This window comes from Patella vulgata, chromosome 5 (genome assembly GCF_932274485.2).
Source record: "Patella vulgata chromosome 5, xgPatVulg1.2, whole genome shotgun sequence".
NCBI classification, from domain to species: Eukaryota; Metazoa; Mollusca; class Gastropoda; family Patellidae; genus Patella; species Patella vulgata.
Window position 1 is genome coordinate 29,317,225 of NC_065883.2, and position 20,934 is coordinate 29,338,158.

Consider the following 20,934-nt stretch of genomic DNA (forward strand, 5'->3'; position numbering starts at 1 on the left):
GGAGCGGCCATTTTGTCCGGCAGTTTGGTTCAGATTTTTACGAAATTTGAAACTCAACCTTCATTGATGTGTAACGGTGATATATTTAAACGTTTTTTAAAATTGAATACAAATTGTGACTTCTATCGGGTCCACGAGCTGGAAATGCGATTTTTCGAAAAATCAGGGGCCATAATCAAGGACGTTACGTTCGGATATGCGCGAATATCGAAAGGAATCAAGATCTTTGGGTTATAAACATAAATTTAAAGTGTCATCAAAATCGGATCAAAATTGTAGCCTCTAGAGGGTCCACAACCTTGATATACCATATATTTACACTATTTCCGTAAGAGATGCGACCATTTCGTCCGGAAGTTTTGGTCCGATTTTCACGCAATTCGGACTCGACCGTCATTACCGTGTAACGGTGATATATTCGGGCAGTTTTTTTTTTTAGATCGGATAATAATTGTGACCTCTAGAGGGACCACAAGCTAAAAATGCGATTTTCGTACAATCAGGCGCCATAATTCAAGAAGCTACGATCCGATATGCGCAAATATTGAAAGGAAAAATGAAAGCAGAATTCATATCTATATAAACGTGCGTTGGTCATAAATGTGGCGGGGTCAGTTCCCATTGGTAAGCCAATAGTTGTATTATCTGATCCCCAACCTCAAATATGGCGTTGTCAATTAAAAAATGTATAAAGATTTGAAATGTAGCTTTGTTGAAATCCACAGTGTCAGTATTTCGACGTTATAATCTATTTAGCATCTTGTGTGTAAATGACCATCAAGTTTCCGAAAGCGCCCGTTCAAATTATCTGAATGTTGAAGCATAGTATATAAAGTAGAAAAGTCAAAGTTTCTATTGATTTAGCATTATGTTTATGATTACTTTTCTCTAAAGTGTCTTCACCAATTATTAAAAGGGATGCAATATCTGTAAATTGGTCTGTGAAATACTTTATACCTATGTGAATTTGTAACAACTTAACTGGATGGAATGGGTTTTCTGGAACACCAAAATTGACTGTATTGATTTTATTTGTGATACGGATGCCAATTTCAACAACCGTAGAAAAACTAGCAATTATCACAAGGACATGTTAAAATTTGTGACGAAAAGAGAGATATAACTGGTTATTAATGTGGCTTTTTACCGGCTTTTAAATCTTTCCTTGAACTAGATCGAATGAACTAGTTCTATTGCAGTTTGTTTCTGAGATGTATGCTGTTTTTTTATTTATCAATTTACGGATTTGAATAGCTTACTTGTATTTTATCTATTTGTTTTTCTAATATTTTAAGGGACTGTAATAGCCATGTAACGTTTTCTGTAAGGAGCGAACCAAGGTAAAGTATGTACGAAAAGTTCTTAGAAATTAAAAGGAATGAAGTGTAACATATTACTATTGTGCTAATGGGGAAGGAAAAACCTCTTTTAACCATTTATCCTAGCCCCATACGACTATTTGAACCTGAGTAATTAAAGGTCAAGGTCATCTTTAAGAAAACTATCGAATACCGCGTACCTGCTACTTTGCTACAAATAATTGTTAAAACATTTAATAATTCAGAAACGAATAGAAGTTATCATTGTAAAATTAATTTTCTAGAACGAACTTAATCTAGTTGCATATTTATTTTTCAACTGCTATATCATACATACTGGTTCACATTACGGTATTGTAACACAGTTATCAAAGACTTTGTTGCACTGGGCTAATTATCCTCCCTCCATCCCCCGAGTGATCCCATGTAGCATTAAAGCGGAAGACCAACGATTTTCAACAAGCTTTCCATAAATCTTAAATATATATTTCTGTATACTCCCCTCTGTAAAACAAACAAAAACATGTTTGTAAGCGAGAAATTAAACATACAAATTTGGCATAAGTTAACTGCTGTTTTTTGTTTACGCGTCGTCCTTTGGCCAAAAATTTGATGGGCTGGGCTGTTTATTAGGATATCAACACGAATTTATGTTTTTTTTAACGTTTAGTACACAAAGCCGTCGCGTAAATTCATTCACACTGAACAGTACGCGGTGGCCCAATTCACGCCACATATATAATTGTTTACATCACGTGGTTTGTTTGACAGCTTGCAAGTTATGGAAGTATAACGTTGCCAATATTATTTCATTGTTCACGGTGCAAACTGCATAGTCAGTAGTTCAAAATACGTATTTTAGTTTTACAATTTGCAATTTCCATTGCTCAACAATACCAATGCCACGGTGTTAAAATACAGAATACACTTTTCAATAATACAAAATACAGTAGAATAGTTATTTTGCACATTACACTTCTGCATTCTGCATTTTGCATAATAGACAAATGCATAATAGAACCTTGCATAGTAGAACATATACCTTATATGGGATGTACGACGTACGTCATTTACATACGGAAAAAAATCCGGACTATGACGGAAATTAATGATTTGCGCGATAAAGCCATAAGACCGAGGTCATTAGAAGGGGGGGGGGGGCAGTTCTCGATTTTGTTAGTCTTCAACGTCCAGGCTCTATAATGTAATCAGTTCGACGATTAGAGGATTCTGAAAGATAATAGTCTGGTTTAACGATATTTCAAGTGAATCAATTTCTTGATAAAAATTAAATTGAATATCTTATTTAATTGACAGGTCTCTAAAATCCCTTTTTTGGGTAAGGTTAAAGAATCTTATAGTAACCGAGCGGAATCTCTCACCCGTATTCCAGCGCCAATAAAAACCTCGATATAATTATCAGGAAAATAATTGTTACCTTTATATTAGAAAATAGCATTTTAAGACATAGTAGACCCCCCTCCCCCCAAAGAAATTTGCTGAAATAAAGATCCAATTATATGTCGTGAATTCCTGTTTAGAAAATCTGATCGGCCAAAAGGTCGCTGACCTATCTAAAGGCCTCTCCGATGATGACGATGATGAGGATGATGATGATGATGATGATGAGCCACCAAAGCTAGTTTAGAAGCTATTGGGTGCGCAGTGAGCCTACCCTAACTCGATTCCCCACATATTTAGTAAGTTTACGGTAATATATCGTCAAAAGCCAGCATAGAAGGCTTCTGGATTTTTGTATTCTCGTAGTTTATCCATCCCTTGACTCTGTGAAATACAAAACATGTTGTAAAACTAAAATACGTATTTTGAACTACTGACATTTGCAGTTTGCACCGTGAACAATGAAATAATATTGGCAACGTTATACTTCCATAGCAAGTGACATGTATTCCGTCTGCTTCGATGTTTTTGTGCTTGCTGGCAGTGTTTTTCAACATAAACAGACCAAAATTATGGGCATGTGAGAGATGATATATAGTGCATTTTGGCACATAATGTCGACGTGAACGACTTTTCCATTGTTTCTTCCATTTCCTCTTGAGAATAGCTGGGCTTGAATCTGTATACGGCATTACTGTAGACCCATAGAAGCGATATCTTATATTCCGATACGTTGTTGTTTGACGTTGACATGCTTTGGAAATTGATGTATTTCTTTGAATATATATGTGCCACAAGTCCGTTGAAAAAAATAAAACCACTGTCCGCAGACTCAGCACGCACACAAACATTCTGGTGCTCCTAATAGAAGTGAATTTGCATAGTCCATATGCGATGTTACTAATGCTCTAACAACAGCAAGCATCCGTATTAAGATTAGAGCGTATTCTCGAAATAGCTCTCATTTGAAGGTGCATTTTCCGTATGATACTATTGATTTTGGGTTTGACGTAAAGATTTTACCAGACAGTCTCATGATGTTTTTCAAACTCGCCAGACGGTTCGATGACCTTAAATGATGAGACGCTACGTGACAGGTTACAAGGTTTTACACCACGACAGCCTTGTCATAAACAAAACGAATTTCATCTTTAAAATAATGACGCATCAATTTATTTTCCTGCCTATTTCACGGATATCTATATTAATTTTTTAGTAAAAAGAGGAAGAAGGGATTATTTTTCCCAAATTCCTAATTCATCACCCTAGTTTTTAAACTGACAAAACTGAATGGCAGAAGTTAAGATGTGTCATACATATTGATGCATGGTCACACTTTAGATGAACTGGCAGTTTTCCCTTGCGTCATTTATAAATGGAAAAAAAAAGATCAAGCATGGAAAAAAAAAAGATCAAGCACGCTTTCAACTAATATAAAAAATAAACGGCAAGAACATTTAATTTGTGAGAACATCCTTTAGTATCGTGCTTTAGCTGAAACAAAACCCCCTTAGCATCGCGATTTGTCGGGTTTCTTTTTTATTGAACAACATTGTACAATATTATAAACATTAAACGCTAAGAAAAAAAATCAAGATAATAACAAGACAGCTCCACTTTTATCTTCACAATATCAAGATATAATAATATACCTTGACTGCATTAGTCAACCTTTTAAAGCAAATATCGAAAGAATTAAAATCGGAAATAAACCATTGACGTGTATCAAGATATGTGATTGTACGATTTTTGAGATCAATAACCAGCAATATTCAGATAACTTCCGTGATACAACAATTTGTGTCAACACTACTAAGGTATTAGACGTATATAGGAATATTTTGACACTGTAAAGATTCTTCACTGGTTATTTCTACGATATAATTAAGACATTCAGGAAATGAAATAAAATGGGCTTTAACTTCTTACTGTTCTGCTCCGACTGGGATAATGAAGACGGGCATACGCCATACAGTGTGCTACTAGGAGGCAAATTTTGCCCTGACAGCAGCGCTAAGGCCTATTCTTATATGGAATTCCAACTGCCACGGCATCTTTTACGTGCAATCTGTACACGGGACCTCGGTTTTTCGTACCATCAGAACGAATAGACAGCTGTCTTTGATAAGTCTGCGGGCCTGCACCACTGACAAGGGGGAAACCACGCCGGAAAATCCCACCGATGACATAAATTTGTTAGAATTAAAATCCTTTCACAATCGCGATCAAAACTTCCCCAAGGAAAAGATCGATGAAGAACCTTGTTTCCTACTTTTCAACGGAACCACCTTGTCCATGTTTGACTCGTAAATTGTATATTATGATCGGCCTGCTCTTCGTTCATATAATCATCACTCTCAGATTCAAATCCGGAATATTGTAGCCACTAAATTCTACACTCTAACAATGTTATTCAACTAGAAAAATTGATGTTCTCTTTTTCATTTTCTTGATTTGTCAAGATTTGTCGTGCTTAGTACACATATCCAATTCTTCAAACCATGATTCATTGCATTATGTCTTATTTGTTCAATTCAACTCCTGTTTTCAACCAACTTTATGTTTTCTTTTACAATAAAAAACCCTTTAAAATCTCGATTTCTTTTTTACACCACATCCATTACCTATCAAATTTAATTGCACGTATTCACATTAACCAATGATTAAAGAGGTTTGAAGAACGATTTCTGTGATGTCTTAAGATAGTCTTTATAACCCGTTCCTGTCATTGTTTCTGGTAATTGAAGTTCAATGATTCCATGTCAAGATGTTTTTGATCTCAGATTTTGTAAGACAATGATCACACAGTAGTCTTTATTAGCAACCCATTAAAAACATTTAACGATATTTGCTACATTCAAAGTCCCAAACGAAGTAACTGATCTACAAAATTAAAGTTATTCTTGGAAAAAGAGACGAAAATGTCTGGAGAACAAATTGAGATTTTTCCCTTAACATTAATGTGGGAAATAAAATCTATGCTGCTGAATTGCGTATAGTTAACGTACAGTACGGTAGATTGTAATCTTAACCCTTGGTAGGGGATGGGGTCCGTGAGTCATGGAGATAACCAACGCCATCATTAATCACTGACAAGCAATCGACAAACAGAAGGCATATTGATATACGCGTTCTATATTTGTTTTTTTATTTCGACCAGATACAACAGTATGCCTGTTATGCTTGACATACTAGCATTAATTTCGACATGTAGAATATCTGACCTTCATAATCATCTAAATCACAGCTCTATGCAGAAGAAGGGTGTCTTCACATCAATCTTTGATTTGTACAGCAATATCTCAGAAACACAAGCATCCAATCGAAGGTGTATTGACCCTTTGTTACGAGCCATGATGTATGATATAAAGTCAATATCGATACTATTTATACGACAACATCTATCAGCTACAAAAAGTTTTGCAATTGGTTTGTTTTTCAAACCTTAGAATCCCATCTATTGCGAATTATACCATACGCCACAACTTTGTTGATGGTGATACTGGGGACGACAATGGACACGTAGTCATCCTAACTTGTATACAGTTTTGGCAATTGCTAGGACAAGAAGGGTGTCAAACATGCGATCCAGATCCAGATCCGGCCCGCTAAGGGGTTAAATGTGCCCCGTGGAACAAATTTCAACAAACTGAGGGGGTCGATAATTCTTAGAAACTAGCAGTGGAAATCATTTATTATTGTTTTCCGGGTTCAGTAAAACTTCTGTCCTGTATGTCAGAGGTATCTAAGTTGTATTTATTACAAAAGAAAGTTGTGTTCAACATTATATCTTGACAATTTGCAAACCAGTTTTAAAAAAAATCCCTGTGTCCATAAAGTTCAAGGACGTTTGGCTTTATCTTGATATATTTTCGTATATCTCCGATCCACTTGATATAATATTTTAGTCTCATGTGGCCCCTAAATCGAAATGTGTTTGATACCTCAGATTAGTTAAATGAAGCTGTGTTCACAATAGGGGTTTAATCTGAATTGAATTCAGAATAAAGTCTTATTCCGGACTTAGGCGTCACACTCAGTTCGCTAAAATTCGAACTGAATCTGAATTAACGAATCCATATATTTTTCCGAATTCAACCTGGAACAATTATTCCGAATTGGGTTATTCGCAGATCAGCAGTTTTACCGGAAACGATAACTTTACGCGCATGTTCACTTCTACTTCCGATTTATCGTGAGAAATCGTGTATGACATTAAATACTGTGCATAAATTTAAAGTTAATCATATATTAACATTAGCCTCTAGAGCGTCCGACGGGCGACGGCAATATACGACCACATTTCAATGTGATCATATCAAAATCTAAATACAAAGATAGATGTGTTAAGATCACAGCTTACCATTCACGGTCTAGACCTTGGGGTGGGGCAGGCAAGCTTTAGTCGTCTCGAATCTAGTGGAGTCTATCTCTAGCATGTATTGTATATGATTAGTGCTAAAAGGATTTGAATTATGAAATGGGAGCCACTATGTTTCAGTGAGTAAGAAATACATGCATATACGTGTTGATGTATAGCAAACGCTACCAAAAGAGTAATCATCCTCATTCGCATTTGATTTTGGTGCCAACGAAATCGTGCCCGGCGCTGCATGGCAAGGTGCCTAATATGTAGCCTTGCTTGCCCCAGTAAATTAAACATAAGCAACATAAGATCACCAATACGAATGTCTGGCGCATCCATCTTGAATATAAATGACCTTCACTGCGCATTCAGTGTGGCGCTTTTCATTCTGAATTCAATCCGAATAAGCTGTAATGTGACACACCTCTTTTAATCCGGGAAAAACCAATCCGAATTCCGGAGGCCGGTCACCGGAATTCGCATTGAATGCGCATTTAGTGTGAACGCAGCTTGAGAGAATTACTGCGCCACCTTTGCTCTTGTTAAAGGTTACCAAAACCATTTCAGTCCTATACCATCCAAATAAATGTCAATGAATGCATGTACTTAGAATAAAATGGAGATAAACGACCCAAAAACAGTAACTTCTATTTTCGTGTTGTAGATTGCACTTAAATCTTTCTCAATTCGTAAATGACGGAAGATTACCGTTAAGGACTAAGCAATTCAAATCGATTTAAGAAATCAAAAAATAAAGTAGCCCTGTAATAAGATGCACTAAATACGACCGCAGTCGATGAGTTTGATTTTATCAGATGAAATAAGAAAAACATACTGTTGATCAGCAGAATAAAAAGTTCAACAAAATTTCTGGTCTATTAAATTTAATAGAAAATCGCTACTGAATTGTAGACTTATTAATTGTTGCCAAAAATTTGTATAAAACGAGTGACCGTTTATTTGCCATGTCGTTTCGAATTTCTTTATGGAAGAGATTGTCAAATATCGTGCATCCAGAACAGAAAGGTTGTTATCGTCGCCATCTTTTTGTAATAGTTGTTAATGAACTTGTAATTGCCCACAAGATCAGAATTTCAAACTGATACCTTAAGAAAAATATTACATGCCGTTGTTAATGAACTCATGTCGATCACCTCTCCTTGGGCGAACAATCCCAGCTGATTAATATTTTTTATGGTAAAGCAACAATAAAATAACATGTTGATGGTTAATAATCGTCCGTCGACCGCTATAAAATCTACAAATATTACACGGATCTGAAGGTATTAGGATGATAAAAGGTGTTTTTGATGTTAATCTTGGCAATAGATACAAGCACTAGAAGTATTTAATGCTTGATTGATCACCTGGTTATTAGGCATGAAATCAGCATGGTGTTTGAAGCAAGCGATATTTTCACGCCATAATATGCTCGTGTTGAACGACAGGATAAAAGTGTACAGTGGCCAGCCAGTATGTTAGACGCGTACCCATAACGTCGTGTGACTTAGTAAATTATTAACTGACTGCTTTAACGTTGAAGATATTTGTATTATCACAGGTATTAAAAGCCTTAATGTGATTATATGTTCAATTACAAACGGATACCGAGTGTTAAAACTGGACGTTTTTGAGGTAATTTCTTTACAAATTCAACATCAAATATTTACTACAAACATCAATTAAACAATGTGTCAGCTTAGAGAATAAAATAAATGTCTGGTAATCGAAGAAGACTATAGTCCTCATCCGATCACGAACAGCAACGCGTTAAGCACATCTTTGTTATTTCTTCATAATATTCCAAGTGTGCGTTGACAAAAGGAACTGTTACAGATATCAGAAAATCAATATAGGATTTACAAGTAGTAAATAATGTTATTACACCTAACCATAGCTTATAAACAAGTTCATTCATGGATGTTTTAAATTGGATAATAGTTTTTAAGAGGAAGTTAACAAAATTACAGTAAGTTGTAAAGGAAAATTTTCCTATATTACATTTCTCATACATGTTTACTTGTTTTACTCAGGATACTTCTGCGGTATGAAATAGAAATCACCTTGCCTTTTTTTTAAAGAAAAAAGGATATTGTATTTTCATTTGTAGAAAATTGTATGAAAATGGAAAATGACTTCTTATAATGGAGCGTCATGCAAGCGTCTCATATATCAAAATAGCTTTTGGATTTTTTTCATAGAAAAACGATATTTATTTTCCACAAAGGACAAAAAAAATATATGACATCATAATACTAATGTCTCTGTCAAGAATATTTAGATAGTTTTCAAAAATTAATGACAATTTTCAATAAAATGAAAGGCCATTTCAACTATTTTTTTTGTTTTTTTTTTTAAATAAAATTATAATGTAATTATCCAATTTATCAAAGGCTTTATTTTAAATTTCGCAGCTGTCATTGGTTTAAATATTTCTGTGTATAAATTTAATGACCATTCCTAGTGGAATTCAAGTTTTGTAAAACTATATTAATGGTTTCCGGTATTTTCTGGGTTGATTTCCCCTTGTCACTGGTGCAGGTAGTATGACCTGGCAAGGGACACCGCCTGGTCATTTAAATGACATAAAAACTGAGATCGCATGTATATGTCAGCCTGCACGTAAAAGATCCATTGACATTTGGAATAAGAGGAAGCATAATGCCCGCGTTAATTAACTCGGATGGGGCAGTAATTTATAGGACGCTAAACCCCATTTCATTCCACTTAACTTATCGCTTTCCATCACTGGATTTGATTTTTTCATATGGCGAGTTAACTTAAAATTGCTATGGTAACTCGATTTTACCGAATTCTTCCCCAGGTTAGGGTCGATTATGTTTGATTTTCATATGATAGATTTTTCTTCGGCATTCATCAACATTAAGTCAGTAGACCAACTTGATCACGTACATCATATATCAATCAGATCGTGGCAATGCCACACTCGATATATGAGTGTTCCTTCTGTTACAAAATAACAACATCGCGTTTACATCGATTGGTATATCCTTAATTTTACAGTTATAGAAAAAACAGGAGGGGGGGGGGGTAATAGTTACATAAGAAGAAAAAAAATGAACAGTTAGCTGGGTTTTGTTTTTAAAATCAATAAGAAGAAGGGTTGTTTTCCATTTGTGTTCTATTATAATTATTGTTGGTCTTCTCTCTTCCACAGATTGAACTACAATACCAGAAATAGCTCCGGGTACATTGGTTGACTAAAGATTGTCTTGGACTCAGTGAAGTTTAATCCAGAGTATTTATTAACCTTCTAGATCTGGCAAAAATAAGGTCAGTTATAGGTTGATGTATTTGATTGGATTAATGGCTGCTGATATTTTATGATATTATATCCAATAAAAGAAGTACAATCGAGTCGATAACCATATGGATTTGATCAACTAAACAATAATTAGGGTCTCTGATACACAACTTAGCAGTGGCGGGTTTCGCGAAAAAGTTGGGATATGCTTACAATTTTTAAGACATCTGAAAGTGATTTCACTGGAATAAAAAATTAATTGTTTCGGCGGCGGGGGAGGGGGCTAACGCGAAAGCTTTAGACCACAAGGCTTGTCATTACGTTTATTGGTGTGGTTTCGATCCTAAGCTTGTGTTCGTGACAAATAGTAGGAGAGCCTGTCCAGACTCGACGGATTTCTCCGAGCTCTTCGACTTCCTCCCACTGATAAAGTCCCTAACGCACAAATGAATTATTGCGATTACGTTGAATCATGTGTTAGTCCCGAAATGACCTAGTTTATTTTCCCTCAAATCGGCGCAAATCACGATTTCTCTATCTCCCCTCCCTCTTTTAAAAAAAAATCCGTTTGATATTTTCTGTTAGATCAATTTATGTTTTGATTATCAATTTAATCACCCTATTTATTACATTTATTTCTTTCGTGACTAAAAAAGCAGTCTGGTCCTATGTTCACCTCACTCATCATTTAACTATTTTAATGGGCGTTACGCTGCTTCAGCTAGCCACCCAATTTACAAACCCCGTCGATAGTTTCATCCTACTCGCCACCCTTGAGTGCAGAATCGTATTCTGAAGATCAAAACGGTTAGAAATAAATATATTCCCCAGTAATTTAAGCAATCAAACGCCTCTTTCCTGTCGATTTTGAAGACACGTGCGGGAAAAAGAGTCTAGCAATCAGATTACATAAACTCATCCATATATATTTATAAAAAAAGAACAAATTGCACATCGTTTCCCAAGAGGAGACGTCTGACGCTTTTGAGAAATAAATAGCGTGTTGCTTCTACTTCTATTAAGATATAGATAGTTATGGGCGGCAAATAGTCGGTTGATTATGTTTTGTATTTCTAGAACACCGAGTTGATACCACCTAACATTTTTGTTTTAATTAACTGATCTATCAACCAATTAATTGCATTATAAGTGTATTATATATCGTTCGGTATTAGAAGGTATCAATGAATGTCTAGCCAGACTTTACACACTGAATGTAGTCGATCATGATGAATTGTAAGATTGTGAGCAAAAACATTAAGTATCAATCTAGGCAGCGCCAGTTTAGGATCTGTCATTGAGTCAAGTGGTGTGTTTTCGATTTCCCCATTGCACATGACCAGGAGTAAGGTCGCCTGTCCAACGTCGTGGGTTTTCTCTGGGTCCTCCCACTATAAATACCCCTACGCGCAAGCGAATTATTGAGATAAAATTAAACAATATCTTAGTCCCAAAATGCCAGCAAGTTTGAACATTCCACTTCAATTAGAAGCAGAGTTCTTGTGTTCCAAAATGCAATAACAGACGGATGAACTCATTTTGGTAGTCTTCACCTCTCCTCGGCTCTCTTCGAAAGGACAAATATCTTATAAATCTAAAAATAAAAAGATTGATTCCAATGACTGTCGGTAACGTTTGGATTAAAAATTAGTTCAATTTGTACGGTCATATGATCACGGACAGTAGGAAATGAAATGAAATAGGTTTTAACGTTCTACATTTCTGCAGTAACCTAGTTAATGAATCTGGGACCATGTAGGAAGGATGATTAATAACATTAGATCCATAGATCGCAACAGTTATAATTTATATGGATGTTATTTAGCATATACATGTAATATGTTTTATATCTAGGTTTATTCTCTGTGTTTGACAGTTTCAGCCTACAGGGATAATACATTAATCCAGCGGTCCAGGAAATACTTATAATTAATTAAATCCGTTCTGGCCAATATGTGATCAATTTTATGGATGTGTACAACTGTCATTTATTAAACTAACGATAACTATTAGAGTTTATATAAATATATACATTCTGCAGATGACAAGGAATAAAATAAAACCAAGTACGAACAAACCAAAACATTAGACAAAATTCGAGGTCCTAAAAAACGGTTTCAGCAAAATTATGTAATCAGCAGATAGACTGTTCACCATGTACAATATATACTGCATTCATACGGCTGTCGTAGAAAATAAATATCGTTTTTTATTGTGTTATTTTGTACAGGAAAGGGTAAAATGAAATGAAATGAGGTTTAATGTCCTACTTTTCTGCTCCATCGTGGCTAATGAAGGCTGGCATAGCCATGCAGTGGGCTATGAGAAAAAAATTGCACGGACAGCGGCGTATACTCTTATTTCCAATTCTAACAAAGTTCCTTTTTAGGTGCCCGCCAGATTTTTCGTCCCATCCGATCAACTAGATTCTGTTACTTGGCAAGCCCTCCACTCGTCGCCGCTGGCAAGGGGAACCCACCGGAAACAGGAAAATCCCGATGGACCTTCTCGACCAACACCGGGATCGAACTCGTGACCCCCATGTTAGCGAGTGAGTCTGGGAAAGTGTAAGGCGGACCTTGAGTAGAAATTGAATTAATTCTTTATAATCACCTGTTTGTATTGACGAACTTCTAGATAGATATCAATGGTTAAATTGGACATCGGTCGGAATTAAGAGTTGAAAGTAAGGAATGTATGGTATGAAATATGTAAGAGCTGTAGATGACAAGATAAGCCCGTGGGGAATAAACTATACTTCAAACAGGTGTATTAAATATATCATCTTGTCATATTTAATCAATAATTCATAAATTATTAGTTATTTGATCCTAATTTGCTATCTTAAATCAATAACTGAAATCATTTTAGCAAACTAAGGTAAACAATTCCAATAGCTATACTTGTATTTCTGTGCATTAAATATCTGGAAACACAACCATTTCAAATCATTCGCTGCTAACGTATACATTGTTGTTAGTGTGTATTTTTTGCTATAGAGAACCTTGAGAGGCCCAATATAATTTATATATAGCGGAACAAATATTTATTGAATGCTACACCGAAAAACTGAAATTTCTTCCAGTACCACCTGTAGACGGTTTTGGTGATTTGGCTAGATAATTGTTGTGATGGTTATGGATTTTTAGACGCCTCCCGCTATTATTTAGTATTTTGATAATAAAAGGGGTTACAAAATGAATGTGTTATTATAATTACTACATTATTCGCGTGCTATAATAACAGGAATTAAATTCATCTTGTTTTGAAACATTTCGGTCAGCAAACACTTAATAACACTTAGTCATATTTGTGATAAATATACATCGGTTGTTGGCATCTTCAGCTATTATTTATTAGTTATAATAGATATAAGATAAAGCATCTTTACATACACCAATTATCACACATCAAAATATCACAACAATAATCATTTCTTCCGCATCAACAGCCATTATTGTTATGCATCATCAGTCTGTGATACAATTTAATTAACGGCCATTCTTAAAGAAATAAAGTTAACCGTGATTATTAAAATTTCGACAAATATCGGAGTACTTTTGGTTTGACACATATTTATTTACATCTGTGACTCGCGAAAGAGGTTTAACATCCTACTTTTTCGAACTAACCGAGATAACGAGGACTGGCCATGCAGTCTGGTATGGAGGAATCCCGTCTACTCTTCTTCGAACCGCGGGGGGTTGGATGGCCGAATGGTTAGCACGTGCGCGTTGTATCATAAGGCCTGTCATTGAGTCAACTGACGTGGTTTATAATCCCAGGTTGTACGTGACAAGGAGTAGGGTCGCCTGTCCAACCTCGTGCGTTTTCTCCGGGTCCTCCGGTTTCCCCCCACTGCTAAAGATCCCTACGCGCAAGCGAATTAGTGAAATAAAATTAAACCATATGTTAGTCCGGAAATGACCTAGTTTGTGTCGAGTGGGCGTTTAACCCCATTTCTATCTCTTCGAACCTCTGTTTTTCGTTCAACAAAAATGAATAAACACCTTTCTTTGCCAGACTCACCGTCCTGTACCGCTGACAAGGAGAAATCGGGCTGGAAGATCCAGTTAAACTTTCTCGTGTGAAACCGGGTTCGAAGCCGGAACCAGCACCATCACTTACGTATACGATAATAATCACGTTTCCGGTTCATGCGGCGGTGTTTGATGATAACAGAGATTACAAATATATTATTATAAATAACACATTATTTGCCTGCTATAATAACACAGATTACAAATATGTTATTATAATTACTACATTATCCGCGTGCTATAATAACAGGTATTACATTTATCTTATTTTGATACAGTCCGGTCAACAAACGGTTAATAATGATCAAACACAGGGCGTCCTTTTGGTGTTATTTGAGATTCTTATCTTAGTTAAACGGACTCCTAATGATCCATGCTTAGTTACCATTCCATTCCATTCCATTTCTAACCTCTACTAAGCCACCGGGCTAGCTATATTCGCGTTTAAGGTTTCGTGGCGAAGATCCCCGGATTATGCTACTTCGGATTTCAAAGCACGATTCCTGCCTCCAATTTATAATAATTAAAATATAAAACCAAACAGATGTATTGTTATGATTTATACTGCTATTGAGGTGATCGTCTTCCTTTTCTTTTATGGCCGATAAATGAAAAGGGGGTTATTATTAATGTACTACAATAACAATGATTGTTTAACGAGATATTAATCAATTTAGGTTTGATTGGTTTCCTAACAAGCAATTCATTTATGATTGGTTTCTGTACAAAAACAATGTAGATGTTACCATTTATTTACCTGAATCTAAAATAATTAATTATTCATAAGAAAATTATTTGATCAGTATCTGTATAGATATAGGCGCAATTATGAAAATGAATAGGAAACAAAGTGTACTAGATACACTATTGCGGTATAAGCTCTTTGGCATAAATTGATTATTGGTGAACGTAGAAATTACAATTAGTAGAAATGAATTGGTAGGTTGCACTGAGATATCTTGTTATTTGACACAAATTTAAGAAAATATTTGACAAGGATTGTTAAATGCTTAATGTGTCACCCCTCTGGGTTGGTGCAAACTGGTCAGAATAGTCTGTTAGACACTCATTGACCGAGAGAAAGTTCATCGGAATTTTCCGACGTGGTTTCCCCTTGCCAGTGATTCTGGATGGACAGCTGTCTAGTCATTCGGATGGGACAAAAAACCGCGGTCTCGTGTATAAATTGGTGTGCATGTAAAAGATCCCTTGGCAGTTGGAATTCGATATAAGAGTAGGCCATAGTACCGCTGCCCGGGCAAAATTTCCCTCATAGCACACTGTATGGCGTGGTCCATCTTCATTAGCACAGTCAGAGCAGAACAGTAGGACGTTAAACCCCATTTCATTTCATTTCCATTACACATTATATCTCAAAAGGCCCGATAACGCCATTAATCAAGGTTATTTGAGACTTTATTTTTTTTATTTTTGACCCGCCTATTTGTTGCCACGTTATGTCTCAACGAAGACGGACCCATTAGGCATGTTTCTTTGGAAACATTTGTCTGCGATATTAGCAGAGGTTCAAGCGGATTAAATTCCACATTCGACGACGAATTGTTAATGACAAGTTTATGTAGCAAATAGATCATGAAGAATGCTTCATTAAATGTAAATGAATGGTTCGTGAAACGTTCATAACTGTAAAGTTTACGAATCACATGGTTTATGAAAAGTTCATTATGTCTACATGTATATCCAAATAAGAAATGGTCGTTCTTTGAGTAAAATCCACAAGTTATAAGTTTAAGATTATGTTCTCTTAGAAATACGCCCGTAATTGTCAAATGTAAAACTATATTATTCTCTCACATATTAAAACATGTTCTTAAAATTTACGTAATATGTGCTACACAAGCCAGAATCAGTTAGCACTCACTTAAAAAATCTTTTTTTTTCATTTCTTGATTCATTCTGTAAGGATTAATGTAAATGTATATTTGTGATAATATAACTGGGCCCTGTTTCTCGAAATCTTAACTAAAGATAAAATCCAAATTTTAGTAGATACTTCAATTTTGATTGGCTAAGCACTAAAATCAATCTAATATTATCCAATCAAATTACTAAAATTTGGATTTTATCTTAGTTAAAAATTTCGTGGAACAGGCCCCTGTATTCTTAAACTATGCCATTAACTTCCGTTAATTGATCAAAGTGTATTGCTGCCAAAGGGAATATCTGTAAGCACGTGCGTACTATACACATGAATATACTCTTAAAAATACATACACAGTAAATCGGTATCCCAGATTTCATGTTTTCATTTTCTGATTAGATTTTGTATGGATCAATGGAACCTTTTATTTTTGTTTAAAACAATATAAATTTACAAAAACTGGAGAACAGACAAATCAGCTGTTAAGGATACAGACATTAATATCGAGAGAAATAAAGGATGTATTTGTAGATATGTTCCATAAATATTTATGAATTTATCAAAATATATCTATAATTAATAAAATGTATTCTTAAACTACACAATTCAATCCTGTTAATTGATCGGTGCCTTAAAAGGTTGAACTCTCTGAAATTTAAACTGCTTAGAAAGAAAAATTATGCCTTGCTCCTTACCTATTTCTAAGTATGCTATGTTCCCTCATTTGGGTTAAGTAAGGAACACGAAAATTATCAGACATAATTCAGTATCTTCCACTCAACATGAAATTTTATGAAAACATTAAGCGAATTATTTAACCGGTTGGTAGTAATATCGATATAACACTGAAAACTCAGATTAACGTAGATATTTTTAATATTGCCCAAGCTTGGTGTTTTAATACAAAATTTAGGATTGGACGGAATTAAATGCAGTGAAAAGAAACGAAGTTTGTGGCAAGTCAACATTAACATGGCTATATAACACCAAATCAATACGAGACAGAAGTTAAATGAAATAAAGTTTTATACCAGGTCAGCATATACGGGGAAGCGAGATTATTGTCACGCAAGTTATTATCATAGAAAAAATATTCCTTTGCTAGGGTGCCCCATGCAGCGAAAATTTTCTCTTCTGAAAGTTGAAATGAAATGAAATGAAATGGGGTTTAACGTCCTACTGTTCTGCTCCGAACTGGGCTAATGAAGACGGGCATACGCCATACAGTGTGCTATGAGGGAAATTTTGCCCGGACAGCGGCCTACTCTTATATCGAATTCCAACTGTCAAGGGATCTTTTACGTGCACGCTAATGTGCACACAGGACCTCAGTTTTTCGTCCCTCCGCCCTGCGTCACTGACAAGGGGGAAGCACACCGGAAAATCTCGATGAATTTTCTCGGCTAATGCAGGGATCGAACACCAGACTTCCAGGCTATGGAGCCAGCGTCTTACCCACTTAGCCACCGTGACCCCCTACTGAAGTTGAACTCGACACGGCGAATGTTCACGCTTCAGTGGCTTGTCTCGAAGTGATTTCTGGCTATTCACGCGGTGCGATAACACTCAGCGCGAGAGTCAATGGGTCTGTAATTAGCCATCAGACGTGAAATTCTCTACATATCTATCAACTATTGCAGCCGTAAAAGATCTATTGTTGACGATTCTGAATAGCAGTAATATTTAGCTTTTTGTTTATTACAGCAGCTTTAGAAATTACGTTCGTTTTATTTTTTATATTGCTTTATCATTAACTATACCGTTTGGAACAGCATCTTTTGGTTTAGTACAAATAATATCTATGTAACATTCGGGTTAGGCAAGAACATGATACTAGCAGTAGTTTCATTTTACTTTTATAAGGTCCTTAAAACAATTGTTGAGTTGCCTAACGTGCGTGTTTCTAAATTCAATTTCTTGTTCCAGCTTTCTGTCATGTTTTGTAAAAATGTAGTCTTGATTATCCCGGCCTGTCAATTAGGCGGAGATTGGTCGGTAGACTGGTTAAGCGAGACAAATTTCAAAACAAGGGCCGTAACCTATTTTTTACTCAAAAGTGCCCGGATGTTATGGCCGACACTCGTAACCAACATTTCAGTCTATTATTTGTCGCTGGTTAAATGGCCATAGCTTATTAAGTACAACATAAGCGTTTATTTAGTGACTATAAATGTGCGAAACTGATATAAGGCTTGGTGTATATATATAAATATTGTGGTGTAATTGTCGAGAAATTTGGAGATATTTATTTATTGGCGGGCACCCTACCTTTGCCTTTGTCGTATTATGGCATTATAAGCCCGTGAATAATGTAACATTGACATATATGTGTCCTTTTGTTTTGTATTCCCGAAAGATTTTGTTATCCTAATAAGTGTTTTTTCTGGAAACTAACAGATACATATTTTATAGAACACTTCTGATCATGGAAAACACCGGGGATTAAATACTGTATACCAAATATTCAATACTAATTGATGACTACTCCAAATCAACCGGGAAAATATTAAACGGGAGATCTACATATTAACAAAACATCATAGATTTTCAATATAAAAAAAACTGTTATGTCTTTTGGTTGGTTGGATGTGTGTGTGATGGGCTGAACGAGGGAAAGGGGGCGTTGGGTTGTTATCACATTTCATGACTCATTCATTGATTAACGGCGACGGGTGTGGTGTACAATGCTTGGTAGTTGGTAGAACGGACAAGAGACGATCGGGATGGAATTACTTGGGGGGATGATTCGTCACCAAGCGGCGCTCACGAGCCTGTTCGCCTTGCCAGAGTTGTGGCGATGTGGGTAGCCGTCCCGACGCCTGTTTTTGGTCGAGAGGGCTGCCGATTCGCCATTCTCCAGGTCAAGTGGAGGTCCCGACGTTGGCGAGAGATAATAGGAAGAGAACGGGTAGGAATACTTCGTCAGCATGCCGCGCTTTTGAGATTTCCCGCCCGGCCTGGTATACCTTTCAGCGAAACAATGTTGGATGATACCCCCTCTCGTCACTGCCGTTCTCGAAAAGCGGAATGATATCCGAGATCGTGTCACCGCTTCGATCTAACACTGAGTTAAGCGTGGCGGGTGGTGAAATAATTTACCTGTTATGGATAGGCGAGAATGATCGAAACAAGATTCGTTCGATCCATATATTAGGGCAATTAATCAAGATCGATTTTTTGGAGAAAATTACTCAGCCGCCATAACATAATGTCTGACCTCGCGACTTCGACCAACACACTGTTTATGGCAAGTGTATGGACACGGTCATCGAGACCCGAAAGCATCCGCCGGTCTGGAATCTTGTCGCCAATCAAATTAAAACTGCCCTGTTCGTATTTCTTCTAAACATGTATCACAGAGCATCACATACCTACAGGACAAACGTTTTAAGTGCCTTTCACACAGAATTAACAAGTTCCATTCATTAAATATGCATGTCTGATTCGGCATCTTTAAAATCCAGAAATCGCTTGCTCCATTTCTGTTGATATAATAAGTCTTTAGGCATTTGGTTCAGTCTGAGCAAGGAATTTCAAAACATGATACTAGAATTCCATCTTATTGCATTCCATTCTAATTTGCCCTTTCTTGATTTAATTTTTTGATCTATTTCTGGATTAATTCTCTTTGGGGTCATTTTTACCCGAACCAAGGCGTCTGTTTCACTTTATTGGCCAGATGTCAAGTCAGTATACATCTGAACTTTAAGATGTTGTTAGACCTAAGCGCAAAGCTACACTGTTAAAAATGGATGTAATTAAAAACTAAGTGTAAACTTTACACCACAGCTAGCGTTTTTTTTTTTAAAATGTACCTTTCCAAGGGTAACCAACTAAAAACACTACACCTAACAAGTGTAACCGATATTCATGTCTACTGAATAGGTGTAATTGTAGGGTGTTTGGATAAGTGGCACCGCTATCAGCGTTATACTGCATTTACACCAAAGAATGTAACTATTATTGAGGAATTGATCCTAGAACATCGTTAATTTTACAGTGGTTATTGGGTTGCAAAAGTGTAATTGATATTTATGAGTACTGACCACACGGATAGGTGTAATTGTAGCCGCTAAAGGGTGTTTGGGATGAGTTAGCCCTCATCAAGCGTTTTATTTTATTTACACCAACAGGTGTAATTATTTTAGGAAACATTCCTCCGAATAAGCTGTCAAATTTACACCGTATCTTGCGTTACAAAAGGATTCGTGTTCTCCAATTTGAGTGTGTGTGTTTTTTTTGTGTAAAATATGGCGTTAATTGCATTAGTAACAAAACTATAACTCATTTTAGAGTGTTTGCTCTTAACGAATATAAGTCTTTCAGAATATTATCATGTATAATAATCTTAATAATATTTCATAACGCCATAAGTATGGATTAGTTTAGCTTGTATACACTTAAAGACGTGTAAATGTTCCAAAATATTACCAAGTACAATATCTTAATTAATTATTCTTAATTCAGGTGAGGTGCATAAATGAATAAACCACATTATTCAGCTAAGTTGTAAGGATATGTGTATTGATTTTTCCTCATGATTTATATTCATTATGAATTGATAAAAATTGTCTTAATTGCCCAACAGCGGTTGAATTTGAATCAGTCTGATGGATATAAATATTTGTCAATTTAATGTTGTTGTAAAATCAAGCGAAGTA

The 20,934-nt window shown here is 35.9% G+C and overlaps 1 protein-coding gene across 4 annotated transcripts in view; it reads left to right on the top strand.

Moving 5' to 3' along the window:
- LOC126820508 (nociceptin receptor) overlaps positions 1-20,934 on the top strand; it is a 58,685-nt gene that overhangs the window by 14,584 nt on the left and 23,167 nt on the right. For 2 of the 4 annotated variants that reach the window (XM_050548539.2, XM_050548540.1), the window contains exon 2: positions 10,265-10,380. The gene's annotated coding sequence lies outside the window, so the exon portion shown is untranslated. Of the gene's footprint in view, positions 1-8,565; positions 9,056-10,264; positions 10,381-20,934 lie in introns of those variants that run through there. The other 2 variants (XM_050548537.1, XM_050548538.1) reach the window with 2 other exon arrangements.